Raw genomic sequence first — 24,415 nt, forward strand, 5'->3', positions numbered from 1 at the left:
CATGGTTTCTGCTGCGAAATCTACACATAGTCTTATTGGGTTTCCCTTGTATGTGATGGATTGTTTTTCTCTTGCTGCTTTCAAGATCCTCTCTTTCTCTTTGACCTCTGACATTCTAACTAGTAAGTGTCTTGGAGAACGCCTATTTGGGTCTAATCTCTTTGGGGTGTGCTGCACTTCTTGGATCTGTAATTTTAAGTCTTTCATAAGAGTTGGGAAATTTTCAGTGATAATTTCTTCCATTAGTTTTTCTCCTCCTTTTCCCTTCTCTTCTCCTTCTGCCACACCCACAACATGTATATTTGTGCAGTTCATATTGTCCTTGAGTTCCCTGATACCCTGTTCAAATTTTTCCATTCTTTTCCCGATAGTTTCTGTTTCTTTTTGGAATTCAGATGTTCCATCCTCCAAATCACTAATTCTATCTTCTGTCTCTTTAAATCTATCATTGTAGGTATCCATTGTTTTTTCCATCTTTTCTACTTTATCCTTCACTTCCATAAGTTCTGTGATTTGTTTTTTCAGTTTTTCTATTTCTTCTTTATGTTCAACCCATGTCCTCTTCATGTCCTCCCTCAATTTATCGATTTCATTTTTGAAGAGGTTTTCCATTTCTGTTCGTATATTCAACATTAGTTGTCTCAGCTCTTGTATCTCATTTGAACTCTTGGTTTGTTCCTTTGACTGGGCCATATTCTGAATCTTCTGAGCGTGGACAGTTATCTTCTGCTGCTGGCGTCTGGGCATTTAGTCAGATTTCCCTGGGTGTCGGACCCAACAAGGTTGTAAGATTTTTCTGTGAAATCTCTGGGTTCTGTTTTTCTTATCCTGCCCAGTAGGTGGCGCTCTGGCACACGTTTGCCCGCAGGTCCCACCAGTAAAAGGTGCTGTGGGTCCTTTAACTTTGGAAAACTCTTGCCGTCTGGGAGGTTCGCTAGCTGAAGCAGCTTGGAAGAGTGCCAGCAGGCCCGGGGTCTGAATGCAGGGAGGGTCGCTGGCTGCCGCAGCCCGGGAAAGCACCCATCCGAATTTCCTAGTCGGCCCAGGGCACCAAGCTTGGTGGGAGGGCACCAGCCACAGCGGCCCACCTGGGAGAGTGCACGTTCCCTGGGAGTCACGGGTTTGAAAGGGGCCCCCCCGTCGCCGTTCTCCGCGGCCTGGGGATTTCCGATCCAATTTTCTCAGTTGGTTCGGGGGGCCGTGCGTGGTGTGGGTGCCATCCACTGCGGTTTGAGGGGGCCGCCTGTCCAATTCTTCCAGTCGGCCTGGGGAGGGGGAAGGGAGTGACTCTGGCCGCTTGCCGCCCCATCCGGTGAAGCCCACGCCCCTCAGCTATCTCATCAGAGCGGGTTCTCTCAGCCAGCCAGCCATTCCAGGATGGGCTATGCTGTCTTTTTTATCTCTGTCATGGCTTTGGGAGCTGTTCTGTATCATTTCTACTCCCCTAGTAGCTGTCCTGGAGAGAAACTAAGATCTGCGCGTCTTACTAAGCCGACATCTTCTCCCTGAGCTTATTTTTTTAAATTAAACAGGTAGAAGAAATTAAATGAGTCAATACATCCTGAGTGCATAATATATCTTGCATATTCATCAGTTAATTCAGTAGTTCCCAATACAGAGGTGATTTGCCTGCCCAGGGGACATTTGACAATGTATGGAATTGTAATTCCAGTTATCATTGCTGGGGAGGTGCTAATAGTATTTCATGGGTAGATTCCAGGTATGTTTCTAAACGTTCTACAATGGTCAGAATAACTGCCTCTCAGGCAAAAATGTCAATTTTGTTGAGGTAGAGAGATGCTTAATGATTGGTACATTTGATCTTCTCCTACTTTTTATTTCATCTACACTTTCTTCATTTCCATACTTGCCATCTACTAAGATTATATAATGATAATGTTCTCCAGTACTTTTCTATAGACTGCTCCCATCTGATTCTCTGAGACCACTGCCATGTAGTCAGCAAAAATATTACATCTTTTTCACTGAAAGCTGGGTAAGTGTTCAAATCAAAATAGCAAATAAAAGCTGGCAATAGCATAATTTTTGGCCCCTTCTCCATTAAAGACAACAACACACAAAGAGGACCTTTTCCTAATTGATCATTGTTGATGACTTGACTATAAGAGTGTTATTGAGCTGGTTTGAAATATTACATACCCCAGAAAAGCCATGTTTTAATCCTTACTCAGTCTTGCTGAAGCAGTCATTTCTTAAAGTCTTGCAGGAAACTTTTGATTAAATTATCTTCATGGAGATGTGGCATGCCCAGGTGTAGATGTGACCTTTAGATTAGATGAGGTGTAACTCCACCCAATCCAGGTGGGTCTTGATCAGCTTAATGGAGTTCTTTAAAAGAGTAAATATTTTGGAGAGACAACAGAGATGCTTGGAAAACAGTTGCATCACAGAACAGAGACACTGATGTTTGGAAATGTTTGGAGCCCAGTATTTATCACCATGACGTGTTTAGCAAGCCAGAAACTGGAGAGAACCAAGGGTAGCCAAGAGATGAAAAGCAACCATGGAGAAGGAAAGTGAGAAGCACACACAGTAACAGATGCTGGAAACAGCATAGCCCAGGAGTAAGGTGACCAGCATGCCTTCCTAGCTGACAGAGGTGTTCCAGACACATTGGCCTTTGTTGAATTAAGGCATATTTCCCTGGATTCCTTAGTTTGGACATTTTCATAGCCTTAGAACTGTAAATTTGAATCTTATTAAATTCCTCTTTATAAAAGCTGCACCTGTTCTGATATATCCCACTCCTGCAGCTTGCAAACTGTAATAATTAATGCAGTTATTCTCTGGGTATTCTGCAGCAACCTATCTAATTCAGCTCTCATGTGGAAGGGTGCTGTATATGCCTGTGCCAATAGGTCTCAGTCTGGATCTCATCTCTCTTCCAATTCAGACATCATGTTCATAAATTAGCTCAAAACATAAACAAAAGAAAATAAAATACCCAATTGACTATTGTTTGCCTTCCAACCCATAGATATTGCTGAATAGTGCTTTATAAAAATATTCCAGCTTCCCCAACCCCTTTTCTAAAATTCTAATACCTATCTCTACTTGACATTGGATTGACTACCTTAACTATAGTGTCACTTCCTTCCAGAGTCAATCACACCAAGTGGATAATTTAAAATTTAATAAAACATATATAATCACATAAGATATCTGCTTTTAAACATTTACAATGCCAAGAATATAAAATTCATTGCAAACATTATCAACATCACAGTCATCTTCAGCTATAACTTCATAGATCTTGTAACCTACTAAAAATCCCTTTCCCATAGTGGTATAATTCCATTTTCTGTACTGTTTATCTCTAATCCTCCCTTTGAATATACCTTTACTGTTCAAGTTTCTTGACTAACTAAAGTATTCAACCATATATGATTTTACCTGCTTCACATTCCTTTTAATTTTGACACTGATCACCCATTGTCATCATGCTTTTTCCCTTGATTGGTGTTGTAGATTTGGGATTTGTTATCTTCAATTGTATCCTCAATGTAATACATAAGACCTCATTATTTTATAATAACATAGCTCTGTACTTAAATCTACCTATTTGAGAGTGAATTTAATTTAGGTTAGTAGACTGATTGTAACACTATATCACATAGACATATATGATTACTACCAGGTAGTCAAGTCCTACAGTGTAAATAACAGTATAAGCCTATTCATAGGCTGGTAATTCATAATATCTAATAAATGTTTTTTTTTTTTTTTTAAAGGAAAGACAGAGAGAAGGAAGGAAGGATAGAAGGAAGGAAGGAAGGAAGAAAGGGAAACATCTTTAAACATTTTCTTGTTTTATTGTATTTTGTTTTTCTGTTTTTGTTACATGGGCTGGGGCCGGGAATCGAACCGAGGTCCTCCGGCATAGCAGGCAAGCACTTTGCCCGCTGAGCCACCGCGGCCCGCCCCCTAATAAATGTTTTAATCCACATTTTAGAAGGTAATGGATAGTTCTATAGGATGTTTTCCATTGCCCCAAGTAATGTCTTATTTTGAAGGCTATAGATCACAGGGTTGAGCATAAGAGTAACAATAGTGTAGAAGACAGACCCTACTTTCTCTTACTTGGGATATGGGAAGAGATTGGGCTCATGTACATGAAAATGGTGGCTCCATAATATAGGTTAACCACAGTTAAATGACGGACTTAGGTGGAGAAGTCTTTCTGTAGACTTGCAGTAGAAGCCATCTGGATGATGGTGACCAGGATGAGAGTGTAGGAGGCCATCGTAACTGCAAATGGTACAGGAAACTAAACAGTGGTGCTGATTAATATCCCAGTCTCATAGGGCAAAGTGTCCTCACAGAACAGATCAAGACACCTGGAGGCCAACATAAGAAGTATGGATTTCTGTGGCTCCACAGTAGGAGAATGTCATGGTGTAGACAGTACATATTAAGGCATCCAAAGCACTAGTTATCCATGAGGTAACAGCCATCTTCAGGCAGAGGGACCAGTTCATATGGAGAGGATAATTCAGAGGCTTGCTGATGTCAACATAACAGTCCTAGATCATGAAGCCCAAGAAGACCCTCAGTTCCAGGACCAATGCCAGGAATATTCAGACCCCACATCCAGACACAGAAATGCCTTCCCTGTGCAGAATGTAGTCAGTTAAAACCTTGGGGACAATTATAAGTGTGAACAAGATGTCAATGACATAGAGCCACCAGAGGAAAAATGCATATGAATTTTGTGGTGGGGGCCAAACAGGATCAGCAGACCCAAAAGACTGTTTCTAGTCAGTGTGACAAGTAACATCCTGGAGATAAGAGCAAAGAAACAGAAATGTGCTGGGGTGTATTGTACAAGACCTGGAAGAATGAATTAGTGAATGTTTGGTTCTTGGAATGTATCATCCTCAGAAACTCCAAATAGATAAAAGGAAAAGCACCCTAATGTGGAAACTATTTACAATTAATTTGATCTATATGGAAGGTGGCCCATTACAAATGTTGTTTATGCTACTTTAAGAAATTATGGAGAAAATGGTAAATCAGTAGAACAGAAGTGATCACATTATATTTGTTCTTGATTTGGTGTTACATGACGTGAGACTGTCAATAAGACTGATTTTTTACAAGTTTTAATATATTTTGGATACAGACTTTTTCAGTGTGAAATATGTTGAATACTATGTATGTATTTATAGCGTTTTTGTTTGTTTACCAATACTTTCCCAGCACTCTTAGTGATGGCTCTCCAGTGTAATATATTTAATCATAATGAGATCCTTTTCTGCACCTTCATATGTTCCCCTTGGTTTGATAATGCTGATCTTTAGAACAAAGTAATAACTATAAACAAGTATGTTATGAATGAAAGAAGTTCATGGAATCATCACATCAGACATAAGTGCACAATAGTTCTGTTTTGGTTAGTAAAATCAAATTCACCTGAAATGCTTAAGAATTTCCTAGACTTTTTTTCTGCACATGCCTAGAGTTTTCTATATATTATTGACATTTCATTCATACTTTCCCCACAAATGTCAGCCACTATCATTCACTATTTTGACCATTCACCCAACTTTCCATAGTCAATAGGGATATGGTGGATATTCTTGTGGCCATTTTACTATGGTGATGAGAAAATTAGGTAATGGTCCCAGTGGTTAATGGCCACTTTATAATCCTCTGTCTTTCAAACTCCCACATTCAAGCATGCACCTTCACCTCAACATGGGAAAAGGCTAAGTTTTGTCCAAATATGAAACTGCCTTTTAACCTCTAATAAGATCAAAACTGTATACCCTCACAAGATCACTCCTTCGAGAAATGATTTCAAGCCTCCTCTTGAAATGTCTTATAAAAGTGATGAAGTTTTTATTTATGTATCAACTCAACATTTATACAAATTAAATAATTTTCTCTGCATAAATTTTAGCTCTCTTTTGGTTTCATACGGGAATAAGGTTTCCAATAATCTGTATGTCATAAAAACTGATATTATAAAATGATGTTCTGATGATTTAAAAAGTGAGATGGGTGATAGTGACCTGTGCACACTGAACTACAAAAATTTTTTCATGTGAAAGCTTCAGTAATAATTGTACTACATAACTATTTTGTATTTGCATTTAAACATTTAGTATAATACATCTGTTGATCAAAATACACAAAAGCAAGTAAACATATTTATACAATAAAAGATATCAATTATCTATTATGAAATGTGCAAATATAATAAATGAACACAGAAATGATAGCAATTATAATTATGATAATTTATAAACCTTAGAAATAGACAAAAAATAAAAATAATAGCTGCAGAGGTTACCAATATTATGCAAAATATCTGATAATTGGGACACTAATTTTTAAAAAAACAACCTAAAAACTAAGTCCTCATTAATGTACTTCTGATAACATTTTTACTTTATTTGCTGTTGCAATTTTAGATTATGGAATTCAAATAAAAATGCATATGGTGAAGAGTATTTTTATATAAATAATTCATGATCCAATCCCCATACTCTGAGTAAATTTCTACATCTTCAGATAAATATATCTTTACTCATGTCTCTTTCCATTGAGAACACCCACTTTATCTTACATTATCACTCCTTAAAGTAGAGTAGAGCCTTCTCAAAGCTACCAGTACATTTTCTAGTCCCATATCACTCTGTGCCTGATAGAACAGTCAAAATTGTCATGAAGCCATTTTCTTTATATCCTACAATACTGTTGTCTCTATCATATTAACATATATACTGCCTTATTTTACTTTATACCTGTTGGCAAGGAATTGTTATTTATTTTTAAGTGTATGTTATTTTCATAACTGTTTTAAACTCATTTGAACAGTGAGTTTTTACCAAGTTTATTCTCCCTCATTCATAGATCTCAATATTATTAAATATATTGTTATTTAATTAATAATGATTAAACATTTTGGTAATTGTACTCTGGTGAAAAAAGCATGGTATTTAAAGTCAAGATTTAGTCTGGGTTTTTTTTTTATATTTACTCGCTCTATATTCTGGGGTGAAGAACTTAATTGAAACCCCAGGATTTATCATTATAAAATTGAGATTTGTCCATCTCAAATATTTCTAGTACATGGTATATGTTAAGGAAGATATGGATATGGGTTATATTTTATTTTAAAACAAAAAGTGGCTTATGATAATGAATTAAATTTTTTTGATAAATTTATTATTTCCAGACCTAGCTAGTGAAATGAAATGACTTTGAAAACAATTGATGCACTCTTTCCACCCAGTTTCCTCAAGCTATAAACAGAACCTCTGACTCTAAGAACTCTCTAAGATGTCAACACATCCATCACACAAACATGAGGTCTTATACTGCTGAAAGAAATGAAATCCCAAGGTAAATCAATTCACATAATTGCTTGCCATGAAGACAGCAGATCACTATGCACATCACAATGCAGACAGACAGAGCCCTGCCTAATGACCAAATTAAAACACCAAAAGACAGCAGAAAAGCATAAAGAGGAATTTGAAAGAATAAATAAAAAAATAGTGGTTATCACATGGATTAAAGACACTGTTGACCAAATAAAAAACATAACAGAGGCACACAATACCAGATTTGAAGAAACAGAAGAAAGAATAAGTGATATAGGAGACAGGATAACTGGCTTCGAAGACTTAAAGCAGCAAATGGCAAAAAATATGGAAAACCTTTAATTGAATCTCAGGGAAATGATAGGCAAAAAAAGTGAACAAATATAAGAATCATTGGTGTCCCAGAAGAAGAGAGGAGTAAGGCCTAGGATGAGTTGTTGAGGATATGGGGGGGGGACCTCCCAACCATTATAAAGGACATAAATTATATACATCAAAGAAGCCAAAAAACTCCAGAGTAAATCCAAATAGGCCTTTCCCAAGGCACATACTAATCTGTCTGTTAAATGTTGAAGAGAAGCAGAAAATCCTGAAAGCAGCAAGAGAAAACCACCCTACAACATACAAAGGAAACCAAATAAAACTGAGTTCAGACTACTCAACTAGCACCATAGAAGTGAGAAGGCAGTGGTGTTATATTCAAGATCCTGAAAGAGAAAGATTTATAGCCAAGGGTTTCTATACCCAGTCAAATTATCCTTCAAAACTGATGGGGAGATTAAAGTATTCACAGACAAAGAAGTCCTGAAAGAATATGTCAACAAGAGAGGAGCTAAACAGTTGAAACATAGGGAGCCCAGAATAAGAAAGAGGTCCTTTAATCCTGTATAGAATATTGTAATGCTTGGATGTATCCTAGAGTATATTAAGTAGATAATCAAAAAGTATAGTCAAAGTCCCCTGAGGGATGGGAGAAAGAATATGGAACTATTAAACCTTACCATGAAGAATCACCTGATATTGTGTCAAACTTTAGGGACACCCAAATCAATAGGCCATGCCCTTGATTCTGAGGCTTACTCTTGTGAAGCTTATCTAGGTAGCAGAGAAAATTTGACTACTATAGGCCTGAGATTTACTTCTGGAGGACATCTTTTGTTGCTAAGATGTGGCCTCACTTTCTCTAAACCAAGCTCTGCAAGTGAATTCATTGCCCTCCCCCCTATATGGGGTATAAGATCCAGGGGTACAAGTCTCCCTGCTGATTTGGGATATGACTCATAGGGATGAATTCAGACTTGGCACCATAAGACCAACAATTCCATCCTGACCAAAAAAGGGGTAGAGAATTATAACTAATAAAGTATCAGTGACAGAGAGAGTTAAAATAAGTCAAGAGGCTACTCTGGAAGTTGCTCTTATGAAAGCTTCCATTACTCCTTGCTACCTTTCATAACCTGCCAACCCCCAACCAGGACCACTCCAGCCAATACTAAGGAACACTTAGGATAATATATAAGATTCCACAGGAGTTCCAGGCACTAGAGTAACTTTCCAGAAACCGACAACCTCCAGACAGGTTCCTGATCCAGATAAGTCCTGAAACCTAGAACAGCCTCTCCAGAACATCAGATAGTTCCATCTCCCTACCCCCATACTAGTGATGAACTCTTCCAATATGAAAAATTTAGAAGGGTCATAACCCAAACACCTCTGAAGAGAGGGATGGATAAATCAAAGGTGATGGTGGAGTTATACAAAGAAGATAGGATTTGACAAAGGAATATGAATGCTGAATCATTAAATTGGTATATCTTTTAGTTTTCAGTATTTTAGAGCAGCTTGAAATAAAAATAGAAAATTATTGAGTTGTAACCCATGCCAATCTCTGAAATATGTTCTACAACTAAGTGTAGTGCTGTGCTTTGAGACTTGTAAATTTTTTGTATATATGCTATTTTTCACACAAAAAAGAAGGAATAACAGTTGATTGTGTTGATAAAAAAATGTAAGCTTTCTAACCTCCTATATTCTGGGACAGCTAAAAGGAAAAACCTGAGAGGATTGTATGGTGACCCATGACAAACTCTGGGATCTGCCCTGTAACTACTTTTTGAAGTGTGCTTTGAAGACTATTGCTTTTTTATATCTTTGCTTTGTATACATGCTGTAACATACAATTAAAAAAAGTTTTAAAAAAGGGAATTGAAAAAACTACATGTGCAGAAATATCCATTTACTTTGATTTTTAATTTTTTATTTTTTTAAATTTTTTTGTATAATATAACATATACCGCAAGTAAAGAAAAAAGAAGTAATTTTCAAAGCACTCTTCAACAAGTAGTTACAGAACAAATCATAGTGTTTGTTATGGCTTACCATTCCATCATCTCAGATTTTTCCTTTTAGCTGCTCCAGAACCCTGGGACTAGAAGTAATATTTTTTATCATCACAATCAACTTATATTTATTTTTGGGAAAAATAATTTATATCCAAAAAGGCAGTAAATTTCAAAGCACATTGCAGCAGTTAGTTGTAGAACAAATTTTGGAATTTGGTATGGGATACAATTCCACAATTTTAGGTTTTTACATCCAGCCACTCCAAGACACTAGAGACTAAAATAAATATCAATATAATGACTCATCAATCATACTTATTTGTTAAATCCTACCTTCTCTGTATAATTCCACCCTCACCTTTGATCTCTCTCCCACTTTTTAGGGGTATTTGGACTATACCCATTACAGTGTTTTATGTTGGAAGGGGCTGTCTATAATGTGGGATAAGAAAGGAACTAGCTGATGTTCTGCAGAAGCAGGTCCTTCTGCATTTCAGGACTTATCTATTCCAGGGACCACTCTGAAGGTTGTAGGTTTTCTGGAAAATTACCCTAGTGCATGGAACTTTTGTAGAATCTTATATATTGCCTTAGGTTTTCTTTAGGTTTGGCTGGAATTGTTTTGGTTTGGGGTTGGCAAATGATGATAGGTAGCAATGTCTAACTGAAGCTTGTATAAAAGTGACCTACATAGTAGCCTATCCATTCCATATGAACTCTCTCAGCCACTGATACCTTCTTTTCTCCTTTTTAGTCAGGATGGTATTGTTAATTCCATAATGCCAGGGACAGGATCATCCCTGTGAGTCATCTCCCATGCCAACAGGGAGACTTTTACCCTCAGATGCCATGTGCCACATGGTGAAGAATGCAATGATTTCACCTGCAGAGTTGGACTTAGAGAGAGTGAGGTCACATCTGAGCAACAAAGGAGGTCCTCTAGAAGTAACTGTTATGTATACCTGTAGGTGGGCTAAGCTTCTCTGATATATACAGAAGCTTCACAAGAGCAACCTTTAAGTTCAAGGGTTTGGTCTGTTGATTTTGGTATCCCTAATATTTGACACAGTATCAACAATTTCCCCAGTGATAAAGTTTAATAGTTCCATATTTTTCTCCTATCCCTCAAGGGACTATGCAAATACATTTTGATTATCTGTTTAATATACTCTGGGAAGAGACATCCATTTTTTGTAACTACATACCTTTGTGAAGATTAGGAAGCTAACCAATGCAATTTTGGTTTACTTCAGAGTACTGAAGAGGAACATTTAAACTAAATAAATGAAGAGAAGCAGCTTTATATCAGTAATATCTTCTATGCATACTGCACCACACACACACAAAAAACACCGAAGACACTAAAAATCACTTAATAATTAGAACATTTTTAATCAGGTCAAGTGGGATTTTCATCATAGCAAAGGGATTTAGGGGAGGAAAAAGCCTGAGTGGAAGCAACTGGGGAGTTCTTCTAATTGTCTTATGAGTGCCATGTTTCCAAAGGAAGAAGATGAATTCAGGTGCTAAATATGATGCATGTAAATGTTAAGAAAATGGAATATGTTTACTTATGTCAATATATTATTACTAAAATTTTCACATCCATTAAGTCATTTTTGTGGCAAATGAGGTGTGCTTAAACAGCCTTAGTAAATGACATAACAATACTAAATATTTTAATGCAGTTAGTTGCTGAAAGTTATATATAAAAGTTACTAAAATCATTAAATGTAGATCCTTGTAAAGACACTGAAAAAAATCCCAATGAAAGTCATCTGAAATATTGTGCCAAATATTACCTAACATGAATAAATGTCTTCAATAAAATGGAGCTAAATAAAAACTGAATGACTAATCACATTTATGCATGCTTCTTTATCTTGTCACTAGTAATGTCCAGTTTTAAAAACATATAAATATCCATACGTTTCATGGATTTGTCCACTTAAAATGAATAAATTCCAGATATTCAAGTAAGCAATTAGAGAAACATCATTTAAAACTAAATGAAATTCAGCAAGATGACAGAGTAAGAAACTTTAAACATTCAAAGCTGAAAGAAACATAGAAAAATAAGAAGACACTGGCAGAACTATTTCAGAACTCTTGCAAACACTCAAAATTTAAAGCAATTAAGCCACATTAAAGGCAAATCTGTTGAAGACATTTTGCTCCAAAGTGCAATCTTTAGAAGGAAATGGACCCCACATATGGGAAATTTAAATGTCAGGAACCCTTTTCAAGGAAATGCAAAAGTAGTAGGAAAGCTTCAGGGCACTTTCACTATCTCATTTCCATCCTTGGCAGCAATCCTTGCCCATAGGGGTTTCCCTGGTCCCTGGTTCAAGAGAGGAGAATGCATATTATTCACTTATTATGACATAAGCATGCTTGTTCCAACACAGCTGATGGCTGTGTGAAGGACTGCATCAACATGCACATTGCTGTCTCATCTATCCTGGAATTAATTCGAGGCACAGAAGTGGCAGGCATTGCCATAAAAACACTGAAAGTGAGTGATCAAACTACATCCACATAGGTGGAAATTTATGGTTGAGACATTGTGGTGGCTTGAAGCTGTTATGTACTCCAGAGAAGGCCATATTATTTTAATCCATTCCTGTTGTTGTAAACCTATTGTTGGTGGGGCATTTTGATTAGGTTATTTCAATTGAGATGTGACCCACCTCATTCAAGGTAGGTCTTAATATGTTTACTGGAGTCCTTTATGAACCAGATGCAATTGAGTGGTGTTTACAGAAAAATATCCCAGAGAAACTAAGAGACAAATTTAAGAGAATCTTATGTGAATAACTTGGAAGAATGTAAGAGAGGATGCACAGAAGCTCAGTGGGCAAGACACTGAAGAAAGAAGCCAAAAGCAAAGAAACCCAGAAAGAAGGACCAACAGATGTTAGCCACATGACTTTCCATGTGACAAAGGTGTCCAGCCTGTAAGTAACCAGTTTTCAGAATCATGGTATGGTCCTCCTGAGCCTTGGATTGGACTTTTTACAACCTAAGAACTATAAATTGTAAGTTAATAATTCCACATTGTAAAAGCAAACTCATTTCTATTATAGTGCATTTCAGCAGCTTTAACAAACTGGATGGCATATACTAGATTGCATACGAGCTGAGATGAATGGCTCTGGGGAGTTCCCTCTGTGAATTATGGCATTCAGAAATATCCATAATTAGTTAACTGCCACTCCCTTACAGCACTCAAAGAGAGCTGGAAGGTAATAGAACATCAATATTGGAAAAGCTCTTTGAGCACATCTAGTTTATCCCTCTCATTATACTCCTATGGAAACTGACATCCAAAGAAGTAGTGTGTCTTGCTCAAATGCTCACAATTAGTTAAACCAGAGCTGGGATGAGGATCTACATATCCTAATTTCGAGTTAATTATTATTGCTGGCATATCACATGGCCTTCTACTTAACAAATTTTGTCTTGTAATACTTACATTGACACATGTGTTACCCTCACCATAGAGACTAGATACCTAATTTACCTTTCTATGAATTCAGGTTTATGCAGGGAAGAGATGGCAAACTGGAATTGTGTAGCTTATATCGATCTTTATAAAAAGACCATTAGAAAAACCAGGGTTTATATTTTCTTTAACCAACAGAAGATAGTGCTGTACTTTGAGACATCAACTTGGTAGGAAACCATTACCACCCTGGGCCTGAAGGGGCAGGGAAATAGCATTTACTAGTCCCCAAAGGCAGTAGCTCCATGAGTAAAGCAGCCCATCTAGCATGAACCAGCTTTTGCTGGCTCAGAATAAGTACCACAACTGTATTCTCCTCCCACTCCAGATTTCATCCCAGCATCCCCCATCAGCTAAACATAATGGAATCCAGAAGGGAAGCATTCTATATGGGTGCAATCTATCCTAGTCTGAAAGCAAGTGGAAAAAGAGTGGATAGTAAATCTGGAGAAATATGGGTGATGTCCAGAGCAGTTCTTAGCACCCTGCTTTGAACAGAATAGTGTTTTGGTTTGCTAAAGCTACTGGATTGTGATATACCAGAAATGGGTTTGCTCTATAATGGGGATTTATTAGTTTACAAATTTACAGTTCTAAGGCCATGAAAATGTCCCAGTTAAAGCACTGAACAGGATGATACCCCCTCTGAAGAAAGGCTGCTGGCATTTGGGGTTCCTCTGTCAGGTAGCAAGGCACATGATCAGCATCTGCTGGCCTATTGCTCCTGGGTTTCCTTGCTTTCAGCTCCTGATTCCATTAGCTTTCTCTCTGAGATGTCTGTGGATCTTCTCTTAGTATCTCTGGGACTATTTTCTCTTGGTGAACTCTCTCTCTCTCTCTCTCTGGGTGTTTCTCTCTCAGCTCCCTCTGGGTGTTTCTATCTTTTATCTTCATAAAGGACTCCAGTAAGGACTAAGACTCACCTTGAATTGGGTGGGTCATATCTCCATGGAAACAACTTAATCAAAACTGCCCCACTCAAAACAGATCTGCCCCCACAAGAATGGATTAAAAGAAAATAGTCTTTTCTGGGGTGCATAGGGTATATTTCATGCACAAAAAGTAAGAGAGAAAATCCTTTCCTCTGTCTCAGGTGTTCTTTATGCCCCTCTCATTTCCTAGGAGCTGTGCACGTTGAATTTAGTAGATCACATCTCAATTGAAACAATGTAATCAAAAGGTACAACCCACAACAGATCTGCCCCCAAAGCAATTGATTAAAAGAATCTGACCTTTTCTGGGTACCTAAACAGTTTCAAACCAGTGTAAGTAGGAGACTCATAAAATATTTTTAAAATATTAAGTATCAATTAAAATAGTTTAAAATTAAACAACATATTTAATGACAAAAATCTTCATATTTTATTTCACATTTCAGGTATGGTGTCTTCACTTTCTAAGTTAATTATAAACGAAGGGTTTCCTCACACTGCACAGACAGTGCTGTGCCTAAAGTACACATTATATAAGTATTCGGAGAAAGCCCAGATAGACAAAAATAAAATCACTTTTCTTGAGCAAAAAGTAGGCATGAAGGCCAAGGTCAGTCAGTGGAATAGAATCAACATTTGCAGACAATGTCACACATAATACTCTCCTGTCACTGAACAGTCTTTATGGATTTTTCTGCAAGTCATTTTCCTCAACCATGGTCTCTAAGTTCTCTTCACTTACATTAGAAGCTTAAGGTGCAGGTGACATAAGGAGCTATATACTCTTTACAATATGTATTGCCTATTAGCTTGATTGCCCTTTTAAAATATATTTATTTATTTATTCAAATTATTAAAGTGTGCTAAGGGTTATGATAGAGGATCTCCTAGGTAAATGGCTGCCAGTAAAACACATGATCCCCTTTTATATCACGGTACTATTTATTATGTGACTGGCTCCATTGTTCCTCAATTTCACTGTGTATTAAAAACTGATGACCACATGCACCCACACCTGGGTAACAGTTGCTTTTAGAAACCCCATATAAAATGGGGTTTCTAAAATACTGGTAGGGCTATAAAACCTGGTAAAAATTAGAGAAGTCTTAAAGATCTACTATTTTTCTCTGGGAGAATAAGTATCATAAAGGATTAAAATCCTACTTGAGCTTAGGTTCACACTTTAAAGAGTTTTCTAATTTTTGTATCACCCATCTAATTCCATTTATCCTCTATTAAGCACACTGCCAAGAGTTAGTCACTATGAAAGATGACCAAGGTGGCTTATGGCCACAAATTTTTCCAGCAGCTTGAACAGGAGAGAGAAGCCAAGTTCAAGTCTGGTTCATTACTCAGTGGTGTGATAGTTCTTTAGGAATGCTAAGGTTCTTTTCATGGTATCTGTCCTTATTAGTGAGTAGTAAAGAAGAAAGAAGATTTCAGAAGGTGAAAGTATGCCTGTAGTCATCTCCTGAGTGATGGTCAGAGGCTAAAGTGAGAGACTGCATACAGATCTCATTGGAAGAAGACTTCCTTAGAGCTCTCACATTGAAGATTTCTCAAGACTTATAGTTCCCTATCCAGCAAAGGATATGTAACTCTCACTAAAGCCAACAGAATCTGTCCAAGCCTCTCCAAGAATAGAATCCAACCTCTGTGTTCTAAGAGTCAAAAAAATGTTAAAGGAATGAATTATATTTGAACACTCAGAAGTGCTCCTTCCCTACCAGTCATGCACTCTGCCCTCACTTTTTTCTCTCCTACATGGACACCTGCTCTCAGAAGAATAACTTGAGCTAAGATGTAAATAAATGAACAAGGTTTAATATGTATGGGTACCTACAGCAGGAAAATGACCAAGGTACAGAAGAGAGAGGCAAGATTTTTTCTCTGTTAGGAGTAGTTTCTGGGAATGGGGCAGGTTGACTCAACTTTGTCTCTTTAGTTCATTGCCCAATGTCTAGCTGTTTTTGTCAGGAATTTTCAGAAAAATAGAAACCACTGTAGATATTCTGAGCAAGAAAAAATTTAATATCTCAAATTAGAAGCCTATCCTGCCTTTGAGAGAGTTGATGAGCTGAGTGCAGGTAGGCCCTGATGGCTTTCTGGAAGTCTGGAAATACCAGAAATGCAGTGAAGTTACCAGTAAAAATCTCAGCTGCTTTAATACAAAAGTGGATGATCCACAGAAGGATGCTGGAGACCCCTGATGTCCCTCTGTGAACTATCAGCAACCACCCACTTGCCTGGAGCTGCTACCATAGAATGATGGCTTCTCCTCTCTTGCCTTCCAAGTATCACAGATATGCTTTGCATTGGAAGAATCTAAATGGAATAAGAAGGGTGGGTTTCTTACTGGGAGAAAGAAAAAAACTGTCACGTTGGCAAAGGACTCAAACAGTTTTGCTAAAGTAATGAATGAATAATTATATAGAGGAATGGCAAAGATTAGATGGGGAAAGTGGTAAGGCCCTTTTCCCTCTGAAGTCTGTGGGTCTCTGTGTTTGAAACGGTTGCATTCCACTAGATTCAAAGCTCTATTTTGCTTAGTTCAGTGAAGTGAAGCTCTAATTCTGGAATTTTAGGCATCTTCTATTTTGTGATGCCAGGTTTTGAGGAGGCAACATGGAGTACTTCCAGAATCCCTAAACCTTGACCATGAAGGCTACCACTCTACTCTACCTATTAGGAAAGAATGCCCAAGTTACAAAGCAATGCACATGTGTGTGTGTACATATACATACACACACACATGCACATCTCTCCATATATGCTTTTTTCAGAGAATTATCTTGATTTAGAAAGTTTTATAAGAAATTGTCATCTCACATTAGGCAGAATTTTACTTCTGTTAGTTATAATTCTCTACCATGGTGAATAAACCTCTATAAATCATATAATAGAAAGACTAGGGCCTAGAGATATGGGTTTCAATTGTCAATTATTCCCAAAATTCCTTGAATGACAATGTACATATTTCCATCTTTTATACTTTCATTTTCTTGATTTGAAATTTGAGGGCTTTGAAATGTATAATTTCTGATAGCTGTTTCAAGGTTCAAACACCCATGGTTTTATAACTTAATTGTCACCTGTATCAAAAAAAACATAACCATTAGTCATTAGTGATATTGTGACCTCTTTTGGTTAGCTGTTTGTTTGACTTCCCGATTCTCTCTTGACCATACATTCCACCATGTTGGGATTTTGCGGTTGGGTTTTTACCTAAGGTTGCTAAAGCCACCGTAAGTCCCTAGACAATGTTCTTGGTCCCTTAAGGTTTCTTTGTGGTAAAATGTACTGCTTTGTCTCTAAAGAGCCCTAATTGAAAGATCATAAATTCCTCCCTGTGTCCATCTCTCATCCACTGGACTTGGGGTGACATGAAGGTGTTACTATAATGGCATTAATATGATGTCTGGTCAGAGATCAGCAGTGTCTGAAGACTGCCTTGGCTCAGGTCTTCCCCCCATCCATGAGTTCCCTTAAGGGGAATTTATGCACAAAGATATGAAGGCAAAGTAACAATTCATTACTTAGAAGCTTTGACCCCAAACACCAGTGAATTGGATCATGTGAAAGGCTCCTTCTACTTAAGTTAAATAGGTCCAAGTAACCTTGAAGCAAAGTACTCCTAGAGGATTGTTTTATCTGCTTCATCCCTAATGCATAAAACTAGTTTTAGATCTTACCATTATGTTAAAAGACTGATCCAAAACACACCTCCTAGAGTCTGAGAAACTTGAACTAGAGAGAGGTATAAAAAAGAGGGAGAGAAAGTTTGCTCCTAATGCCTGTTGTTGAGCTGACCTAGACTGTAAACAGGGCAGCAGTCTCAGTCCCCAGGGGTACTGTGGGAAGAGGAGGCAGTGTCCAAGGAACAAGAGAGAACCAGTGCTGAGACTGCTTCTCCCTGGGCCTCTGAGAAGGAAGGGAGAGATGCCTTGTCTATGCATGCTGAACTTTTGAGCAGTTTGAAAGTTCCAACTGTAGAAAACTGCAGCCCAGGGCTGGCTACATAATTTGAGGGGCCCTGTGGAAAATGAAAATGCCAGGTTCCAGTTGGAGGGCCGGCAGGTCCCAAGGGATTGAAATTTATACACAGAACATACTTGCTCAGTATCTGATTTCTGGGTAGAAGGTGGCAGCAGCCACAGGGTGGGGTTGAGAAGAGGCAGGTCGGATTGGGCTCAGGGCACCATGGAGTGCAGAAAGCAGAGAAGCTGTTCTAGGGAGGCAGAAAGGTGGGCAGAGGTGATACAATCCATGAGCAGTGAACCAAAGCTCCATGCCCCAAATGCATACTCTATTGACCCATCAGACTCTGTTCATAAAACACAAATTCAAAGGTAAAATTAATAGGAATTTCAAGATGGCAATGGCAATTGCAGAGCATTAAATTCCAAACACAGGGTCTTTACAAGTGATGGGTCCTGTATGGCTATATTGGTCACATTCCTGTGATTCTGCTGCAGCCCATCCAGTCCCAGTCCAGGTTAATGCACCTTCCCTACCTAGAGGTGGAATGCATCTGGCAGGGCATGGAGGGAAGGGCAGAGATAGGAAAGCTTGAGCTCTCTGCAGGTCTCCAAAGGGATGGAGAGCAGAGCTCCAAACAGGAAAATTCTACCAGCTCAACACTCTTAATCACTTCTCTCAGTTTAAGGCCCTGCCATGAGTCCTGTCAGCAAGCCCAGGGACAGTTCTTCAGTAGAACACAGACTTTGTAGGCAGAGAGACCTGGGTTCAAATATGACTCTAGTCTAACAGGGTACAAACTGTTTGATTTCTTTGAGCCTCAGTTTCCTCATAGGTCAAATACAGATAATAATGTCTTCCTTAGAGCTTTTATAATAAAGTGCCTGTTGCAGAGTCCAGGAGTGTGGCTGGCTCGGCTGTCATGTGGTAGCTGTCTCCATCAGCAGGGATTTCACATACTGGCTTTCAGCATCATTTCCCACAGTTGATGGCTCCTGTCAGAGGTTGATCTTACCCAGAATGACTCTCCAGTGCTTTCAGCAGCCATACTGTCAGTGGGCCCAGCCACACTTCCTGTGGCTTCTGGAGTGCCCTGGTGCCTCCTGCTTCCCTAAAGAGTGCTAGGAAGACTGGTGAGAAGGCCCCAGAATGACATTAAGAAAGAAGGAAGTATATATATTAGAAAGAAAGAAAAAGAGAGAAGGAAATGTCTGTCCTCTGATAGTACCACACATTTGTCTCCTTAGGCTCCCTGGGCTGGGCTTTGGGGCAAGATCCAGGTCTCCTGAGCCTCAGGACAAGGTCATTTCCATCCTCTGTAAGGCACTTCTACCAGAGGATGGAAAGCAACTGTGCCCTTCTAACAGTATCTGAACTCTGGATTTTAGGAGATTTGGGATCTGGCATAAGTCCCAAGTCCCTGTTTGCATGAAGCCTCAAAGGGCTCTGGAGCATCTATACAAATAAAACTTCTAGAATAGCTTCTGGTGTGCTGTTCTTTCCCAAGACAGATGTGCAAACTTAATAGCACCCCTGGGTTATATACCTCTGTGTGTGTGTGTGTGTGTGTGTGTGTGTGTACATATATAGGTTTTTCTCTACTTATCACATCTCTAGAGTCAGATTTCGAACTCCTGGTTGTGCAGATGATCTCTTTGTTAGGTTTGCTGCACTGATTTGCTGAGCCTGGCATAGCCTTCAGCAGGCATCCTTGCACTGGCATCTCGGTGAGTGCCTGTTGATTTATTTTTTACTGGTCAAGGCTGCAGAGACTGCCGATCTGAGAGACAGACTGTCACTTTACTGCACACCTTTTGTGTGTAAGAAGTTCTACCACATGGATTTGCCATAGGGCATTTGGACGTGGTTCTTTTATACAGAGCTTCTCAAACTTTAATGTGCATAGGAATCTCTTGGGGATCCTGTTAAAATGTAGGTTCTCTTCCAGGAGGTCTAGGTTGGAACCTGAAATTTTGCTTTGCTAAGAATCTCCCAGGTGATGCCAGTGCAGTTAGCCTGAGGACCACAATTTAATTAACAAGGATTTAGACAATGACCATTTTTCAGATGAAGAAACAGAGGCCCTAAGAGGCATCTAGCACAAGTGGAGGCCCTACTTCTAACTCCTTACCCCATGTTGTGCTTGCTGAGCTGCAGAGACTTTCAGAGCAGGTTTCTGGCCCCTTTTCTCTCTTCACTGCTTAACTCAGGCTCTGTTTTCTTTGGCTCTCCCAGACCTCACTTTTGAGCAGGAGACTCAGGGCCAAAAGTTGACAATTTCATGACAGTCCCTCTGGAGCCCCATCAGAGTTCAGGGCGAGGTTAAATTTGCTCTGGCTGGACTGCTAACAATCACTTTTGGGTGTCCAAACTCCCAGACTTGAAAAAGGAAATGTAATATCTCCCTGAGGAAGCACTTTTATTGAGTCCATGAATAAGAGAGCATGCAGTTTACTGCATCTAATTCCAGCTCCACTCTCTCCATGTGGCATGCCTGCAAGGCAGGGGCTCTCATGGCTGGGTGATATCAGAAATGTAACAGGAGTTAGAAAAAAAAACTGGAACTGTGTAAAAGTAGAGAGCTCATTAAAGCAGCATAAATGGCTAAACTCAGTCTGTGCTTCCACTGATATTATCTAGGATTTAAAAATAACAAGATTACTTGTTTCAAAAAGAAACATAGTCAAGAGTCTCTCTCTCCCCCTTCTGCTTTTCCAACTACTACAATAAATACACTTTTATACATTTATATTTGGCACAGAAAGATCAGGAAGGTATGCATCTTAGGTTTGAAGTTTCATTCTAACATTCTCTGCATGCAAACAATATAGACAGCAATTAGACAGGTGAGTTACTTAACAAGGCAACAAAATTGAAGATATTTCCCTATGACTGTTTTAATCAAAGTCTGGAAATTTTGGTTGCTGGATGGAATTTTTCCCTTGTCAGGAGAAACTATTATTTGCCCTGTGTGTTTAATAGACTCTGTGGAGATTTTATCTCCAGGAAGCTTCAGGGAAGAGTGCCTTTTAAAAATGTGCAGCTGAAGCAGTTTGCAAATGCACAATGATTCGATACTAAATTAAAAATAGGTATTCCAAGATTATATTTAAATAAACTTTAGGATAAGAAATGTTAATGCCTTCTCCTTCCACAATGTAATTCAGGGCTTCTAATCCCAATCCTGTATAGACCAAAATGAGTGTGTAGGGTACAATGTGTAGGGAAGTTAGAATTAGTCATTAATGTTTATAAATGTATCCTCCTTCTCCTTACTATGCATCTAATGTGATATCTGATTCTTATATTCCCAAATGGTTATAATTATTTGTCTTCTTTTTCCTGTTACTTCAGTTAGCAGCTGAGTTTCAACCAATATAATCACCAGAGAGAGCTTCCTTTTCTGTGCAGAAGAAATCTTTAAAAAATAAATAAAAAGAGGACATACATTTTCACAGTACCCTAAAAGGTACTTTGGGGTTCATACATCTTGCCTACTTCAGACTCTCTGTTTGAGTGGTGATCTTTTTCCAACAATAATTCCTAATCAATGTACACTTCACTGGAAAAGAAAAAATTTCTTACATTGACTGAACAACCACAAAAAGAATTATATGGTGTTTTTGCTACATGTGAGTAAATAAATATGCTTTTGGCATTCCTGGATATCTAACTCATTAAATGAGCCAAAATATCCATTTGCTCTGCTTTTTTTCCAGTTTAAATAAATTCTCAAGACCTGTTACAGCACTCAAGGGTGAGTTCTTCTGCAGTTGAAGCTGCAGGAAATATTATTGTGCAGTGAAAAGTGCAGCAAGTGAGATGTCAGGAGATGTGGTTTCTGGCCTGCTCTACCACTAGCAAGCAAAGGTACCCTCAGCAAATCCTTTTGGCTTTCTCATCGTCAGCTTTCTTATCAGTAAGAAAAGAATTTTCATTCATTTATTTATTCATTCTTTCAACAAGTATGTTTTGAGCCCGCATTGCACCACACATAGTCTTGTGTTTGGGAAGCTTAAATGAACAGAAAAAGTAAAGGCCCTGCTCCATGTTGGTCTAGAATCTTGGCTCTAGAACCTAGAGTCTAGATGATCTGTGTAATTTTTCCCAGAGTTGAGACTCAGTGTTTCATTCTCTCCAGAGCATATCAAAAGGTGAGGGTTTAAATGTCAGTGATCAAAGTGGCAAGATTCTGGATTTTGTAGTAGTTTAATGTTTTTGTTGCTTTTTTTCCTGCTTTTCCAGTTAACAGAGCACAGTATATCTACATGCAGACATAGAGCAGGAAATCAAATGTCTTTTCTTTTTTGTACCTCTGATGACCCATTCCTCACCCAAGTTCACCTCTACATCACAACCCCACCAGCCTCAATGGTTAATGGGATGAGTTCCATTCAATGGGACTTCTGGACAGAGTCTGGAGTTGACTGACAACTCTGAGGAAAAACAGTGGTAATCTGAGATCAGCATGGGAGTCCAAAGCCCCTTTCCGCATTGTGGTGCGTTCACCTGAACTCCCCTTAACTCTACATTCAGCCACCATCTATGGACACACAAGAAGAGGGAACAGATACCTGAAAGAATAAATTTACCCCCAGAGACTGAGTAAAACAAACGATAATATTAAAACCTGAAGGAAAGCTGGAATACATTAACTGGCAAGTTAAAGCACTCCAACACCCCTGCTGCCTACCAGGTAAGGTTGAGAGTTTATGAGGAAGATAGAATTAATTCTAGAAATAAAGAACTTAGAACTTCCAGGCAACCAAGGCGATGGTAGCACAACATTGTAAATGGAATTAATTGCACTGAATTATATGTCTGAATGTGTCTAAATGAGAAAATTTCAAGTTGTATATAGGTTAATAGAATAAAAATGAAAACAAACACATAGCATAGCACTGTAAAACATGAACAGTGAACCCTAAGTAAAACATGGACTATAATTAGTAAAATTATAATAACATTCTTTTATCAGTTGTAACAAATGTACCACATTACCACACTAATGCAAACTGTTAATTATAGGGGATGGAATGGGGAAATTCTGAATTTTTGCCTGGCTTTTCTGTAAACCTGACTTCTCTGATAAAAACAACAACAAGAAGAAAGAAAAAATGGATGAAAAGAGCAGGAACTCAAGTGTTCCTCATACATCTGAAACACTTATGCTGCATTTAAAAATTTTTCTATCTCTTCTGCCACATCTTAAAGTCACCTAAAATTCAACATGCCCAAAACATAAATCATGCTCTTCTGCAAACTTCGGTCTTTTCTTTTATTTTCTGTACCAGTGGTGCCACCATCCAACTAGATGGAAAATCCAACAACATATGCATTGCTTTGCCTTTCATTTTAAATTCATCACCAAATTACATTAAGTTTATTTACTAAGTATCTCTTAACTCTTTCCATTTTATCTCTTTCTCTAGCACCACCATATTCTCTCTCTCAGTATTCCTGTCTCACTCTCTTTTCCAAACTACAACCAGATTGAGCATTGAAAATGAAAATTTCAGCAGATCACCACTCAACACCTTCCCATTTGTCCTAAAATAAGGATTAAAATCTACAGTGGGGTTCATAAAGCCCTTCCTGGTCTGTCTCCTGCCTCCCTTTCCATAAATTCTTCCTATTCTTCCTCCTTGCTCTCTGCACTCACTCTTTCTTCAGCCTCTCCACTGGGTTCTTTTTCCTCATGCTACATTCTTATGACTCATTGTGGAGCTTCCACCCCCTATCCCTTTCTCACCCTTCCTTGAGGTCCTGGCTTCTCCAGAGAAGTCTCCTTGATCCCCATTCCAGGTCAGACTTCACACTAGGCAGTGTATACACCGTATGCCATCCTTTCATAGCAGTTGTTTCCATTTTAATCATACTGGGACAAGCAGGGTCTGCCTCTGATTTGGCTCACAACTGCATCCCTAGTCAAGGCAGATACTGTTTAAATATGAATATAGAATAAATGAATGAAGTTATTCTCTTTTCATGGGTAGATTTTTTCTGAGGTTGTTTTTCCCACCTTTCTGGTACAAGATTGATTTTGAAAAATTCTAGCTTGATTCTTTTTTTTTCCTTTCTTCTCCAATTACTGCTTATGGCAAATGGGGACCACGATATGAAATAAGAAATGTTTATTAGACTATTGTCTCCCTCTTTCCATAAATCCTAGAAGGCAACTTTTTAAAAGTGTGGCTTTTCCTCTTAATAACTAAACAAGAAAAGATGCAATATGTTTGAAAGGAATCTGTTTGCAAGATTTTTAAGGAGGCTGACTGAGGCTAAAATTGCAGCAAAAGAGTTCAG

The sequence above is a fragment of the Tamandua tetradactyla genome, unplaced genomic scaffold (genome assembly GCF_023851605.1).
Source record: "Tamandua tetradactyla isolate mTamTet1 unplaced genomic scaffold, mTamTet1.pri scaffold_96_ctg1, whole genome shotgun sequence".
NCBI lineage: Eukaryota > Metazoa > Chordata > Mammalia > Pilosa > Myrmecophagidae > Tamandua > Tamandua tetradactyla.